Source organism: Diabrotica virgifera, chromosome 3, assembly GCF_917563875.1.
Source record: "Diabrotica virgifera virgifera chromosome 3, PGI_DIABVI_V3a".
Classification (NCBI taxonomy): Eukaryota; Metazoa; Arthropoda; class Insecta; order Coleoptera; family Chrysomelidae; genus Diabrotica; species Diabrotica virgifera.
In genome coordinates, this window is record NC_065445.1 from 191479191 (window position 1) to 191497262 (window position 18072).

At 32.3% G+C, this 18072-nt stretch overlaps 1 protein-coding gene across 2 annotated transcripts in view; it reads right to left on the reverse strand.

Annotated features, from left to right (window-relative positions):
• Positions 1-18072, reverse strand: part of LOC126881477 (zinc finger protein 502-like) — a 50714-nt gene that overhangs the window by 13667 nt on the left and 18975 nt on the right. The window lies entirely within an intron of this gene.

Genomic DNA, 18072 nt, shown 5'->3' on the forward strand with positions numbered 1-18072 from the left:
GTTAAATGTGCCCCACCTCTACACAAATCAGAAAATCACATTTCTCTGGCATAGCCTTGAATTATTTATAGGGTGTTTATGTCAAATATTACAAAGAAATATTAAATTGTTTCAATAAAATAGTAGGCTAAACCAAAAATATACCACTGAGTAACTTACCTGCATAAAAATAAACACCGAAACTAAAATATTTTGCAGCTATTAGGAGTGAATTTACATAAAATCTATGAAACACTTTCGACAGCTGTAATATTCAACCCAACTGAAGTTAGATACGTAATTTATCATGTCTAGAGGCGAATGTCAAAAGTATTAATATTTGGGCGGTAATTTTGAATAGGGAACTTAGCATAAATAGCATAAATTTTTAAATTCGAAAAAAATGTTATAAATCACAACAGAACATAATTTAAAACATGTATCAAAGATAAAAAAAAGTTTTGTTTGTCTTTCGTTTGGCCCCTAAAGACGATTAAAAATTCAAATTGAAACAGGTGGTCCAAAACGCATAGTGACGTCATATAGTTGTGCATGTACATTCTGCACCAACAAAGTAAACAAAATTGTATATAATTTTAAATTAGACACTATAAACGTCAGTAGAAAATACAGTTCTGTGGCTATTTGCCAAAAGTTGATATGTCAAAAATCATGGTTTTCAGCTTTGCGAACCATGATATGTGTTTAAAGTTATATTTTTATTTGCCAAAACTTGGTATGTCTAAGGACAATATTATTAAAGATATAAGTTAAAGACTAAACATGATGTATTAAATTACCTCATTTTAATATTTGCCAAAAGTTGATAAGTTGACATATCAAGTTTTGTCACCATCAGATTTAAAATGTGGACGGGTGTTTTATAGACATATCAAGTTTTGGTTACCAGCTGACGATAACATAACCTAATTTTATTGTTGTGCATTTTACTAAATTAAGGTGGTTCTTTAGTTGTCTTAAGAAAACTATTAGTAAAAGTATGTCGCGTGGAAAGCTGTTAGTTGATATGGTTATTAGCCAACATGAAGATTCGGCGGTTTTAGTAAATATCGAAGAAACAGTATTACACACTGAAAGTGAGGACTTTAAAAAATCAGTGGGAAGTGATATAAGAGGATTGAAAAGGTGTTTAGTTGATGCCGAAAGTAAAGAAATAAGTTCAACTTCTGGATCCACTGGCCATTCTGAAGAATTAGTGTCATATTTGAATAGTGATAATTCAGATGTAGATGAAGATTATATTCCTTCGGACACTTCATCTGACACAAGTGACAATGAAAGGCCAGGTAAATATCAAGCAATGCCATCTAAAAAGTGTGAAACAACAGCTACTTCCAGTAATAATACGGATGACATAGTAAGTAATGATACTTTTACAAATAAGAGTGACGATGGCAAAGACCAAATAAATAACTCTAATGTTCAACCTAAAAAACCGAAATATAACAGAGTCGAAATGAAAGAAAAGAAGATGTTAGGAGAAGAACATATTACAAGAAAAGGTATACAAAAACCTGCAAAAGTATTTCAAGCGCTTACTAGTTGCTATCGCAATAAATGTCACGAGAAACTCTCCATAGATGAACAAAAAGAAATTTTTTATGATTTTCTTAAAAAAGTGCAAGACAAAGACCAAGTAATTTCTGAAAGATTGAAGATTGAGTCAAAGAAGACAGAAAGAAAAGATAAAGGAGAACGAGGAAATAATAAAAACAGACAAATTGTGGTATCCTATAATATCACATATAACGACAAAACGTTAAAAGTTTGCAAATACATGTTCCAGAATCTACATGGTATCACAAGAGGAAAAATTGATATTTTGGTAAAAAAAAACAAATATCACCCACGGGTTTTATAGAACCTAATGGATCTGGAAAACGCCAACCACATAACGCTCGACCAGACGAAAAAGCTGAAGCTATAAAACACATAGAGTCTTTTCCAAAATATGAGAGCCACTACTCTCGAAGACACACAAGTCGACTCTATTTAGCTCCCAATCTAAATATTAAACTTATGTATGATCTTTATGTGTCAAACAGAACAATGCCTGTGTCATATTCATTTTATGCTAAGATTTTTAAAGAACTTGGATATAAATTTAAAAATCCTAGTATCGATACATGTAAGACTTGTGATTATCTAGAAAACAAGAAAAAATCCTCTAATAGTGAAGAAATACGTGCAGCCGTGGATGAAGAGAAAAATAAACACCTTCAGCTAGCAGAGATTGCCTATGGTGAAAAAAAAGCAGATATAGAGTTCTCCAGAAACAGTAGCGGTAAAATGGTTGTTTTAGTATTTGACTTACAACAGAACCTACCAACATCCAATTTAAGCACAAATGTAGTCTACTATAAAAGATTGCTCTGGACATATAACCTCACCATTAGAAATTGCACTGAAAATACCACTTCATGTTTTATGTGGCATGAGGGGTTGTCAGACCGTGGATCAGATCAAGTTGCTTCTTGTCTTTTAAAATACCTTGACAGCTTAGTTGATACAGTTGAAAAAGTTGTTCTATATTCAGATTCTTGTCCCGGACAAAACAAAAATAACATTGTTGCAGGAGCACTGTCTTTATTTGTTTCCAGATAAATGAAATACAACACAAGTTCCTGGAAGTGGGTCATACTAGAATGGAATGTGATGCCGACCATGCAAGAATTGAGCGTGCCAAAAAATCGTCACAAATTGAAATAAGGATACCTCATGACTGGTACCAGTTTGTTAGAACTGTACCCGGTAAGAAGAAATTCCAGGTTATCGAAATGCAGAGGAAAGATTTTCTAGCGTATTCCAAACTTTTTCAGAATATCTATGTAAAGCGTGTGGATAATGAAAATGTGAAATGGCATGATATAAAAGTTCTACGTTTTGGTAAAGAGTTGGGTGTTATAGACATTAAATATGCACATAAAGGTCTTGACGTTTCTACCCTTAATATTAAACGCAGAGGGCAGCAGATGGATCCTACATTAGAACCTGTTTATAGTGGACCTAAACCCATAAAACATCAAAAAAAGGAAGACTTGCTTTTCCTGCTGCAATACCTTGATCCAGTGTACCATCCATTTTACCACGGACTCAAGACTAGTGAGAATGTAAATGATGGAATTTAACGTTTTATTTTTAAATGATAAACATTGCTTTTTATGTAGATTGATAACAGTGAACAATAAAAATAATTTTGCTAATTGTTATTACTCATTTCAAAGAGATTTATACTGAAGTTTAAATTTAGATATTCAATAAATTGGTGAATTTTACATTATTTTATAAATTGAATAAAGGTAACCATCTTTATTAAATATCAAGTTTTAATTTCAGTATAAATTTCTTCAGTTTTTATTTTGTAATTATGGTATTCACGTATTTTATATACTTCACTTTGACATGATATGTCTATATATGGCATCTAAGATATTTGCCAAAACATGATATGTTAGTAAAATCATTTTCACAATAGAATTTCCAAAATTAATGTACACTATTAATTTAAGCATCATTTTATTTATTTATATACGAAATTTCATAAAAATCTAATAAAATTTGAGCGAGTAAAAAATAAAAACAAATTGTCATGAGGTTATATATTTTTAATTTCGCTCTACTGAAAACTTGTTCTATTTGACATATCAAGTTTTGGCAAATAGCCACAGAGTTATGTAACGTCACAAGCGTTTTTGATCGTTTGAACTATTTTACATTGGCTAAGGGTTCTTCTAAACCAAGGCCAGAAAACAGAAAAAAATATATAGATTTTAAATTATCTTCTAAGTTATTATGAGGTTTTACCGCGTTAAAGTTTGGAAATATTATTTTTAAAGGAAACTGAATAATATTACGTAATAAAAAAATGTGTAAGTTCCCTCATAGGTTTGGCATTCGTTTTGACACTGACACTAAGTTTTATAAATATATTTGATAATTTCTATTTCTGATATATTTGAGTGTTTTTAAGATATATTTTTTAAAATGACCGAAGAGGGTTTTTGTAAAGGGCAGTCTGATAACTTACCTATAGTTGATATGTGTATGGTGGCTACATATTTTCAAAAGAGTGAAAATTTTTCCGTCGGAGAAGTTCGGGGAGTTAAAGCAGATAAGTAAGTACATATATTTTGTATATTATACTCCCATTATACCTACTAATTTTATACTGTGATTTTATTCTGATTATTATTCTCATAAGTATTTAACGATAAAACTTAGTAGGTACACACTTCCTATTAAGTATAGTGGCAATATTATATTTTAATGCTATTGTATTGAAGTTGTATCAAATGAACTTATTTATTGTTTTCTTTTAGATCTGGCCGGGAATCATATGGAGACGCAGCGGTAGGATGGGTTCAAGTAAAAAGAGATGATGTGATCTGTACTGTAAGGGCAAAAATAACACCTGAACATAATGTTAAGAAAAAACAATACGCTGTCAGTTGTGAAATAAATGAAGAAACTGAGGAAGTACTTGATTTAAAGTGTTATGATTGTGCTGCATCATTAGGTAAGTATTATTTTTATAGACAGATATTTATTCTTAATATTTTAAAGAGCAATCTTCAAACCTAATATTTTTTTATCGGGGACAATAATAACAGATCAGCTAAAGACTATGCTGCACTTTGCAATAAATATGAAGTAATAAATACTCTTTTAACTTGTTTTAATTCTAATAGGTATCGAAATATAGAGCTTTTATAATAATTTTTCTTCTTAGTTTTAAAATAAATATCACAATAATCTTGAAATAACATTTTATTTAAAATATATATTTTACGTAGATACGATTGTAGTTTAATATGTCTAAAAATATATTATGGATAATTTATAAATCACAATAATCTTTAAATAACATTTCATTTAAAATGTAAATATTTTACTTAGATTCGATAGTAGTTTTGTTTCTCTAAAAATATATGGACACTCTCTAAATGTCAAAACTTATGTTATAGGTGGATGCAAACATCAAATAGCTTTTCTGATGTGGTTGCACAGAAGGAGTGAAGAACCCTCAAAAACAGAAGTAACATGTTATTGGGCCAAAAGTAAATTATCGAAAGTTGGTACCAGTATAAAATATTTGACACTGAAAGACTTTGGGGCCCCAGAGGAGCTAAGCTCGGATGAAGATAGTAACCAGTTCCTTCAAGAAGTAGTAGCTATGGGTATTAAAAACCAGTCTGAGAGCCAGTTATTGCAACATTTTAAAAAAGATGATGTTATGAAAAATTTAGGGATTTTTCAGCTGTTGCTAAAATTTACTTCAACAAAACAGACCACATACAGTGAGTTTGTTGAATTTTGTGCAGTTAATATGAGTGAGAAAGTATGCTCAGAAGCTGCCATAAAAACTACGACACAGTCAGATAGCAGTCTATGGTTCGAGTTAAGGTATGGCAGAATAACTGCATCAAAAGTATACGATGCAGCTCACTGTAAAAAATGCGATGGGTCATTTGTTGAACAAATACTGGGAGTGTCAAAATTTAAAGCAACTTCTGCAATGAATAGGGGTAAACAGTTGGAAGAAAGTGTGGTGAAATGTGTAGAAAGAGCCTTTAAAATAAAATTAAACCGTATTGGCTTACAGTTAAACCCCAAGTTTCCAATTTTTGGTGCTTCACCTGATGCCATATGTGAGGAATACGTTGTAGAAATAAAATGTCCGCAGACTAGCAGAACTGCAGCTAATTATTTAACAAAGGACAATAAAATAACTGCCAAATATAATGCGCAAGTTCAACTCCAAATGTTTTTGTTTGCTAAAAAAAATGTTTATTTTGTGTTGCTGATCCAGAATTTGAAAGTAACTCTAATTTTAATTATACATGGGTGGACTATGATCAAAATTATTTGGAGAGTTTGATGACAGCTGCTGAAAGTTTTTGGATACATAATATTTTTCCTCATTTATTAAAATCTGTAAATAGATAATCATCCAGCCTCAAAAGTCCACTGCTGAACATAGGCATTCTCTCCTTGTTTCCAACCCGACCTATCAAGCGCCGCTCTCATCCAGTTTTTATTTAGCTTTCTTAAGTCGTTAGTCCATCTTTTAGGCGGTCGACCGATGCTTCTTTTGTCTTCTCTTGGCCTCTATTCTAATAACCTCTTTGTTAATGGCCCATCTGTCATTCTGGCTATGTGTCCTGCCCATCTCCACTTCAACCTGGCTATGCTTTCGATGACGTCAGTCACCTTTGTTCTTCTCCTGATTTCTTCGTTTTTGATTTTGTCTCGCATAGTAATTCCTAACATTGACCGCTTCATTCTTCTCTGCGAGACTCTTAGTTTGGTAGCCGAGGTTTTAGTTAAGGTAAGTGTTTCCTATCCGTACGTCAAGACTGCGTACGCACTGATCAAATACCTTTTTCTTTAGGCATGTAGAAAACTCACTTTTAAAAGTTTCTCTCAGTTTTCCAAATGCTGCCCATCCAAGACCGATTCATTCTTCTCTTCATTTCATGAGTCTGGTTATCTCTGCCAATCGTAATTTCATGTCCCAGGTATTTACATCTATCTACGAGTTCTATTTCTTTCCCACCAATATTGATGTTCTGGTTAGGTACCAAATTTGACATTATTTTTATTTTCGAGATATTTAGACCTACATTTTCTGTAGCCACAACGAGTTCCTGTACCATCTTTCTTGCAATACCTAGATCCTCATCTACTATGACTATATCATTGACGAAACGTAAGTTGTTTAGGTATTCTCCATCTATTTTTATTCCCTTTGTCATCCAATCCAAACTCTTGAAAGCATGTTCTAGAAAGCATGCAAATAGATAATATGATTTTTAAATAGAAAATGACTGTTTGACTAACATATTTCTATATAAATCAAAAGGCAACAGGTATGTTTTCAAAAACTGATAGTCTGTAAAACCTTATCAGAGCTTTCTTCTTATAGGTATAAATACCTCAAAAGAAGAGTAGTTGTTGACCAACACATTACAATTAAAAAATTGACTGAGGGCTAAGCCTCTGGTCTAGGGTAAAAAACCCTTAAAATTTATGAAATATCACGTTGATGTGAGTACTACCCAATGGCTATCATTTTACATTGAACAGCTGTTACTGACAAAATCATTTCAAAATAATTGTCAGTAACAGCTGTTCAATGTAAAATGGTAACCATTGTGTAGTACTCACATCAATGTGACATTTTACATATTTTAAAGGTTACCCTAGACCAGGAGCTTAGTCCTGAGTCAATTTTTTAATTGTAATGTGTTGGCTAACAATTACCTACTCTTCTTTTGAGGTATTTATACCTATAAGACAAAAGATCTGATGATGGCATTTTCATATGCTGAAAGTACTTAGCTGATTTTTAATAAAGTTTTACACACTATCAGTTTTTTTAAAGCATACACCTGTTGCCGTTTTGATTTTTAATAATATTTTTATTTCTATATTTGGGTAACAGTTTGTCCTTTGTAAGTACTTAGCTGTGGTGATATTTGAATGTAATTAACAACCATATCGGCAATTCAGAAAAAAACACAAATTTACAGTTGGTCGTTGTGTCACTTCTTTCCTTTTTCTCTTGAGTTGGGGTTGATTTCATGTAATCGAATGAACTATCTTTCGTTAAAGTCGTCCCAGGAACGCAACTCATAAAATATTGGCAGTATCATTTTAAATTGTTCAACTTTAAAATATATAATATACGTTTGAATTCCCGATATAATTGAGTCAGATTAAATTAAATTATTAGAAGAATTTTTTAAAAAGCAAACACATTTTTGATTAATTTATTAATATTTTTTAGTTAAATTGTGGCTTATTTTCCATTTAGAATAGTTAATTACAAAAATGTCACAAGGAAATAGTTTCAGAACACCATTTCCTATTTCCATCAGTATTTTCTTGTACACTTTCTTCTGAATAACTTTATTGTGCTACATTTACCAACATCTGTAAGGTAGCTTTGCCTTACTATAGCAATAAGTAATAAGATATCTGTTAGGCCTCAGAAGAACTATACATTGCAGAAACTACTTTAGACATCACGGAATTTTAACACTTCCATGTTTATATATTCTAGCAACGGTTTGTTTAATTCGTAAACACCTTCATGTATTTCCAGCAAGGGCTAATCATCTCTACTCCACCAGAAATTCAACCTTTGATATTTATTTACCTATCCCGTCCACTGAGTTCGTAAAGAAATCTATATTATATTCAGCAAAAAAACTTTACAATAATCCACGGGCGCCCATATAAAAATTTTTAGGGGGAGGGCCAGACCTGAAGATGTTGCACATTATATTTTGTATATACTGGACAATCATATTATATAGTTTAAAGCGCTTGGAAACCTAGGGGGCCACGCCCCTCTCCTATGGACGCCCATGAAACCATCTCCCATTACTACTTAAATCTGCAACATCTTTCCCCAAGTTCCGTATAATGACAAAAGCCTATCTATCTAAAAGACCATATTATTCAATAGAAAAATTGCTTAATGAATAACTAAGAAAATTGGATTTCATATGCGGAAGCTTAAACTTATTAGTTCCTAATATTGATTTTATTTGTTGATGTTAAATTTGCAATTTATATAAATTTTGCAATATATTGTTTTTGTTTGTGCTTTATTTTAATACTGTTATATACTAATATTTGACGATTTATCTAATTCTAGTGTTTGTTATTTGTTTACTGATATTTTTTGACTGTATGTAAGCTTTGTCCATAAAATTATAAAATTTTCAGTGACAATAAATCATATTCCTACTTCCTACTGACTAGAAGATAAAAACACATGTCTACAGCTGCATTTGTTTTATAGGCTAAACCTGAAATATTTTGAGTACAAAGAAATAAGTTAAAAAATACAAGATTAATTTTTAGTTAATAAAATAGTTTTACAATTTTTTGGGAATTATTTCTGGCTGTTTTTGAAGAGTTGTCATTCTGAAATTAAACTGACCTACAAATTAACTAAGTAGTTAACAAACTTTTGCAGTTACAATATTTATCCTTATATAAGTACTTATACTCTGTGGCTTGGTACAAGAAGTGACTAAGTCATCCGTTTAACCAGAAAACATAGTCTGCATTGACATTTGTAGCACCAATTTTAAAAGAGATTTTGAGTAAATAGGTAGATATTTCTTGATTTTATGAAAATGCTATTTTAAGGTGATACAGTAGCGATCAACAGGTGGCCAAAACGCGTTCCAAGATTGCGGCTGTAATTTGGAATATTTTTTCGAGATATTTGGCACACTTATTCGTAATATAATAAAGAATGGCGGTACAGAGCCCAATTTGAAAAATATATTAATATGTGGAAATTAATATGTGGAAAAAATATTCAAAATTACAGCCGCAATCTTGGAACGCGTTTTCGCTACCTGTTGATCGCTACTGTTTTCTCTTAAGGTTAGACAAACTTAGGATATCTTGCATGAAAGCCGTTGGTTTTTTTAAAGACGAGCCGAAAGTAGAAAAAAGTCACTTCTTGTACCAAGCCAAAGATATTAAACTATAAGTAGAAAATAAATTGTTATTTATTAGGTATTTATAGTACACATTTTAAATAGTAATTAAACTGCATTGTAAAGGAAAACTTTATGAGAAACTCCAAAGGTAAAATAATTCTCGACTTGGATGAAAAAAAGGAAGAATGGACTAACTATATAAAAGAGCTCTTCCTGGATACGAGGCCACCACTTAACACCACAAAGTATACGAATACTGGTCCTAGCATTTTAAAAGCGGAAGTAGAGAAAGCCATCAAACAGAGCAAAAATGGGAAATCTCCAGGCCCTGACCAAGTACCATCAGACTGGCTCAAACTTCTGGATGACGACAATGTGTCACAACTAACAAACATTTATAACCATATATACGAGACTGGAATGATGCCACAGATATGGTTAGAGTCTACATTTATTCCACTCCCAAAAAAACCTAATACATCATCATGTAAAGACTTTAGACTAATTAGTCTCATGAGCCACTCTCTCAAGCTACTTCTTAAGATAATTCTTAATAGAATTAAGCAGAAATGTGAAGAGACAATGGGAAACAAACAATTCGGTTTCAGAGAAGGATTGGGAACAAGGGAAGCTTTGTTGTCAATGTTAACATTACTTCAACGATCATGGGAAGTACAGAAACCAATGTACGTTTGCTTTATAGATTTTGAGAAGGCGTTTGATAGAGTTCAACATGATAGGTTGTTTCAATATCTAGAAATGATTGGAATAGATGATAAAGATCTGAGACTTTTACAACATCTATATTGGAATCAAGAAGCTTCTATTCTGGTAGACGGCAAAGAAACAGACAAAATTTGCATTCAAAGAGGTGTCAGACAGGGTTGTGTGTTATCACCAACTTTGTTTAACGTATACTCAGGAATAATTTTTAATGAAGCCTTGGAAGGACAATGTGGAGTTCGAATCGGGGGTGAAACTATTAACAACATCAGATATGCAGACGACACCGCGATCATGGCTGAAAACATCGAAGATCTTCAATTCCTTATAGATCGAGTCACTAGAGAATGCTCCAATAACGGACTTAACATAAATGCAACAAAGACAAAGTTACTTGTGGTTAGTAAACAAGACGTCGGCCCTATGCAACTAATTGTCAGTGATGAATCAATAACAAAAGTTAACCATTTTAAAGACCTAGGATGTTGGATAAACGAGACACTAAATCCGGATGAAGAAATTAAAACTCGTATAGAAATTGCAAGAGGAGCATTTATGAAACTTAGATCTATTCTGAGCAACTCTCAGCTGAACTTCCAACTAAGAATCAAGTTCCTAAAATGTTATGTGTATCCTGTATTACTATATGGATGTGAAACCTGGATCATGAAGGTTAACATGATGAACAAATTAGAAGCCTTTGAGATGTGGTCGTATCGTAGAATGCTCAGAATATCTTGGGTTCAACGCATTTCAAACAGAGAAGTCTTAAACAGAGTAGGTCAAGGCGAAGGTGACTTAATGAAGATGATAAAAAAGAGAAAACTTGAATATCTGGGGCATATAATGAGAGGTAGCAGATACAGGATGCTGCAGTTAATACTCAATGGAAAGATCGACGGAAAAAGAGGAATTGGTCGAAAGAAATATTCATGGCTCAGAAACCTTCGTCAATGGACTGGCTTATCGGCAGATCAATTGTTACATGCCGCACAAGATCGAGAACGATATCGGGCAAATTGTTATGGAAGCTACCCACGCCTAAAAATTTGGGCACGGTACTTAAAGAAGAAGTAAAGGAAAACATATTATAGGTTTAGTTTCATTATCTACATTGTTTCTAAAACATAAATCAGATTCAGTGTAAATCATTACAAACAATAAAAAATGTAAGTCAAATATTTAAGATATTATAATTTCTATACCCATCTTTAGAGAGTTTTAAATATCTCGGAGCAACAATCACTGCAGATAACGATATCATGGAAGGGATTAAAGGGAGAATTCAGGCAGCAAACGGTATGTATATATGTATAGGTAGTTTACATTTTATAGCCTCCACAACACTATTAAATCTAAGAGCTTAATACGACTATCAAAAATCAGAATATATAAAACAGTGATTAAACTGGTGCCTGTGTATGGGTGTGAGACGTGGACACTAACCAAAGCAATTGAAAGAAAACTTAGATGATTTGAGAGAAAAGTCATCAGAAGGATCTTCACACTTTATCACGATCCTAATAGCAACCAATATCGACTGAAAACAAATGCTGAGGTCAAGCAGATGTACTGGACGAGCGACGTAGTCCAAGAAATTAAATCCCAACGTCTAAGATGGGTTGGCCATGTCCATAGACTCCCTAATAGCCACCTTGCCAAGTTAATCTGGGTGGACTTACCCACAGAAAGAAGGCTCTTAGGATGCCCTCGAATGCGATGAAGAGACCATATATTGTTAGATTTAAGAACAATGTGGCTACACACTGATCCAACTATCATGAACGATCGTTAGAGATGGAAGCGAGTGGTACAGTCAGCCAAGACCCACCCCAGCTTGTAGTGCTATGAGAAAATACGGTGCCGCCAAAAATCCCGACAGCCAAAATCCCGACGGCCAAAACACCGAGAGGCCAGAATCCCGACATGCAACAATCCTCGCATAATTAAAAATTCCGACTTTTGTTAATACTTTTAATACAAAATACTTTTGTTTAGTAACAAAAAATAAAAAAACGAGAAATAAATGTAATTATATGTTAAAAAGAAACTTATCAAACCTGTCGGGATTCTGGCCTGTCGGTATTCTGGCCGCCGGGATTGTGGCTGTCGGGATTTTGGCTGTCGGGATTTTGGGGTAGACTCGAGAAAATACCCATCTTTATTTGAAAATACAATTTAGGTTGTTAGTTTTCTAAAATTTACAGTGACTAATTACAAAGCTAAATATATAAACTAATAAAACATGACATTTTGGGAACAAAATGGTAGGGGAGGAAAGTATGCTAAATGTGCTGCACTCAAGCGTTATGGGGACCTATTGGGTTGTGAATATTAGGTCCTAAAACCAAAAAAGTTAAGTAAAATTTGCCATTTTGTGGGGACTTTCCATTTTTTAATTTACTTAATTTTTCATTTCCAACAATCATTGTTTCCAATTATAGCGCGATCTATCCATAATTCGAAAAAAATGTCGAATAAAAGTTACTTATTTTTACGTAAGGAATCCAAATTTGCAATAAAAAATGGGGGCTCATATTTAAGATTTTAAGTAAAATCCCACCCTACCTCCGTGGGGCGTCGTGTTTGGTGCCATTCGATATATTTTTCAAAAATGTGGAATACGTGTATTTTTCAGTTTTCTGATCTGATGTTCATTTCGCAAAATATCGTAGAGTTCTTATTTAAAAGATTAAATTTAACCCCCGCACGCCTCTCCATGGGGGCCGTGTTCGGTATCATTCAAAAGATTTTTGAAAAATATTGAGCACTTTTTTTTTTAGTTTTTCGATCTGTTGTTCATTTCGCGAAATATCCGTTTTTTCTTGTGAAACTTTGTGACTCACCCAGTTCCTTATGCCGCGCTGAAATCATCAGATTTTTGAAATATGCACTGTTTTGCATGTACTTAACTTACCTTATCTTAATCTGACGATTTCGAGTTTTTCTAAGGATCGATTTTTTTCGGACCCCCCTTAACGAACTCCCCTGTATTAAGAGCCAATATATGGTAGAGGTGCATTTACAAGATACAAGGTTTCTCCCCATGTGATAATCTGACGCGCTCGAGTAACTGCAAAAATCCACGCTTGAGCTCCTCTACCATTACCTAGCTACCTAAAGCAATTACATTTTTAAAGAGTTACTTTCCTGAAATTAGACCAGACTGCAAATTTACTAGTCCACATGCTATTTTTATTAGATGATCCATATAGGGTATCAACTTATTGTCAACACATGCATGGGGAGCCAAGAATGCAAATTCTCTTAACCTGCGTATAACTCTTTCAACATGAATCCTTAAACTGGCAATGCGCTTTGTCTCTATCACTTCCATCGAACTTAATTTTTTGTTTGACGAGACACTTGGTGGTCTAATTAATTTGCACCCTTTAGCAACCAATAAATGCTCTATATGTTTAAAACCCCTATCTGCCATGATAGATACTTTGGGAGGAAGCATACATAAAAACCCACTGTCCTCTATAATTACTGCATCAGATGTTCGTCCACCAAAAGCATTAGAAATGAAATTAATAATACCATCAGGGGTACAAGATATTAAATATTTTAGGGTATTACACTTCTTATACTCTGACCAAGTTAAAGATTGTTTAATAGAATCTGAAGGTTTTTCTATTTCAATCTCTAAACAATCGATAATGCATAATACATCACTGTATCGAGCTCGAAAAGCTATTGGTAAATTTGACATTATGCTGTTAATGTTGGGTGGCAGTATAAGCTTTCTTATATATTTACCAATAATTAGTAATGATTTTGAAAAAATTCTTGATGCGTAACTCTCACTTATACCAAAATCATCCCCTAGTAATGTAAATGAATGCCCTGTTCTAATTTTTTTTAAAGTTAAGAAAATATTGCTATTCGGTAACTTACAATGGTTTTGTAATAACTGAAAGGTATAATATGCATATTCAGGTAATCCTAGATATATCCTTGGTCTTCTTTCCAACTTCATTAAGGTACACTTTAATGTCAAGTTTTTAAATTGTTTTTCAGTTTCCTGCACTTCCTCATCATATGATTCATAACCACTTGCACAACCCTCACTATAACTATAAACAGACTCTTCACTTTCAGACTCAGTTTTAGAGGTATCAGATCCAGAGTCCCTTTGTGGACAAAAGGTTGGTACGTTGAGGTTCAGTGGTGATGTCCCAATGTCCCTAGTAAAAACTATGTTTAATGATGAAACAGAATCACCAGAATCTAACTTGCATTGTACACTTTTACTCCTGAATTTTATATGAGTCTGTGTTGAAATTTCCTTTTTATGATCAGTTTTAGTGATACTATCAATTTGTACAGCGTCTATATTATTTTGCCTAATACTTTCAAAACATTCTGAAGACTGTGAAGAAGTTGAAGCCATTGCATCTTCAATTAATTGATGTCTAACCCTCTTAAGTGCTGCTATTGTAGGATAATGAGAATGTGCCCTTTTCCGATCTGGTTGACAATCAAATATGTGAGGAACAACATTTAATTTCATCCTCTTTTGGCCACCCATAAGTTTGAATTTGGTATAATTTTCCATATCATTTTCTAACTAAAACACAGAAATATGAAAAAATATACTTGTTTTATTTAACACTATTAAGCAGACAACAGACTACTTACGATAAAATATGATCTTGACATACATGAAGACCTTGTGTATTATCTGAAATATATTTTTTTCGACATGCAAATAACCACTTTAAACGGCGTTTTTTATCCCTTGGTAATCTAATAAATATTTTATTGGGGTTTTGAATGCTTGTACTTGTACAGAATGGCACTAAACAATACTTATAAAGTTTTTCTTTATTTTCCATATTAATCTTTCTCTTTTTTCCTTCAAAAACTGTAAACTCCAATCCCAACAAACTGGTATATTTTTTATATTATTACAATGACATACGATAAAAAAATGTCATTACAATATAAATATTTTCCCATATTTCGCGACGATGCTGTGGCCAAATACCCAAGTAGGTGGAGGCCAATAAACTAAAGAAGAAGAAGAAGAATATAATTACATATAACCCTCCCACATCACTGATATAACCATATAAAAAACTAATGTAAAACTATGTGACGTCACGGGCCGTCTGAACTACTTTAAAATAAAGAAGACTTTAAATTTGTATTTCTAAGTTATTATGAGTTTTTGAAGCGGGAAATTTTGGAAATCTCATTTTTATACAAAACTGAACATTATTATGTAATAAAAAAAATGTGCAAGTTCCCCATTGGTCAAAACTGCCCCACTGTCAAATGTGCCCCGCACTCCCCTATAGCATAAATGGTTGAAAAACGTAAAATGCGAATACTTGTTTTTGTATAGTTTTTTTCGCAATGATTGCTATTTTGCAACAAGGGTGACTATTTTTTTAAATTTTTAACCAATTCTATATTGTAGTAAATTTAATTACGCAACTTTTATGTCAGTACAGCTTTTCTCGGAAATGAATACTTTTAAAGTTATAATCAAAAAACCAAGAAAAAAATCGAATTTTTCCTTAATTTTTTGATATTTTGATTATTTAAACAATGTTCCGGACCTTTTTGAGAGGGAGGATAACTCAAATATTATTATTTGATTTATTTTCAAGCAATTTCTGCAAAAAAATTTGAGTCACCTCTCAACGTCCAAAAGTACTAATATTTTTACAGATGCGCCCTGGTCTACTCAGCTTTCTCTGGTTTAGAACCTTGCATTTCCTATCAACTCCACTTTCCTCATTTACTATCAGTTCTTATTTCATTCAAATTTTTTTACACAATAATATAATTACTATACGCTTTCATGTACTTTATTTAGCTTCCTTAAACATGCAACTAACCATACCTCTTCAACAATTTTCGTTGTATTTACTTCTAGAGAATTTTGAACAATATTTCATTCATCAAAATTATCACAATTTTAATGAAACCCAGAATTTAATTATTATTCCATTCAGTTAATTTTCCGAAAAACAATTTATGACCTCACACAGCATGATTGCAAAATTTTGCTTTTAAATTACGGTTTGAACCAATTAATATATTACAGCTCATTAACTTTTATTTACATATTTGAATTCAAAATAGATAACAATACTTTCATATTTTCAATATGTTAAATTTGACGAAATCTTTGACATCTGTGACATGATGACGCAGACATCATGTCAAATCATGAAAAACCACCTATACTGAATTCGATTTACCGAGATTCACTTTGACACATTCGGAATAGGAAACATACAACACAAAAATTCCTACCTCACACTATTAACTGCTAAAATCAACTTATATTTCATTAAAAAAAGAAGAATTATTAGAAATAGTGGGAGTGTCTACTAATCTCATAAAATTTTGTGGAATTTCTACAAAATATTTTTATTTTGTACAATAAATAATTTTGTCATTTGTTATTAATACGTTATAATGGTGTAAATAAATAATTATTGATTGGCGTAAGGTTTATGCAAATACTATTGACTATAGTATTTGGTTTATGTTACTTTTATGTCTGTTTACTATTAATAGACCAGTAAGGATCTGTGAAAAACGTCTATTTTTGGATGTGAGAGGTGGCATTCGGATTTTTGCAGATAAAGTTAGGTGACACCCACGGTTCTTATACATTACTACGGTTGCCTAAATCGACTAACCAATGAACATTAAGGGTGAGATTACGTCACGAGAGTTTACTGTCATTTGAATCGTAATATGATTTTTTTCGAATCCTGAGAAAACCAAGTATTTTAGAAATATTTAAACGCAGGATGCAAGATTACATTATTACCGAGGGCGGAAAGCCCCTTAGAATAAACAAGCAGATTCTATTGAATGAAATATTTGAAATTAAATATCACACTTCTCTTTTATTTTCAGCCCTGTAACTTATTAAAATAAACATTATAGAAGTTTTCAAGGACTTTCAGCCCTCGGTAATAATGTAGTCTTTCATTCTGAGTTTAAATTTTTCAAAAATATTTATTAGTTTTCTCAGAATTCGAAAAAAATTAATACAATTAAAACACATTGAGAATTTTGACATGCGTCAAAATTTTGCATTAACTCAATGTAAAATTCTGAACTGTTGAATTCCAGCTTCCCTAATAATTATTGTACATCAAAAGACATTAGAAACTATTTGTAGAGGATTGAAATCTGTATTGGAAATATCTGTTAAAATTGGTCTACGTAATTAAACATATTCCAAAATTTTGTAAAAATGTAATACATTTTAGTTTTCAGCCCAAACTTAGGCCACACACAATGCAATAATGTTCACATTTTGAACTGTCAATATTTTTATTTTATCGTCTATTGCATCTATTGTTTAAAAACAATACAGTTGATAAGATACCCTCAGTTGCGAATAAAGGATTAATAATAAAGATTTTTTTATTGTCAATGGTGTGAACACTGTCAGTTAAATAGTAACGTGTGGCCTTACTTTTACACGCATACCTATTGTGGCACATGTATCATATTTTTCAAAATTTTGGAATGCATTTAAATCGTAGAACAATTTAAACTTTTGATTTTAATACAGATTTTAATTCTCTCATGACTTTTGATGTAAAATAATTAGGGAAGCAGGAATTCAACAATTCAGAATTTTACATTGAGTTTCCTATGGCCCTTTTTACGATTCACCACCCGGTATAAGATAAAATGTGTACTATTTGTCTAATTATTTCATAATAACACAAATAATACACATATATACACAATAACACACATTCAATGATCGAAAATCATTTAAAAATATGGGAATGTAAACTCTTGTGACGTAAAGTCAAAAATATAAGTCTCCCCACCACCGTCGGACAAGACAACCGTAATAAAGTCTAATAACCGTGGGTGACACCTTCAGTAA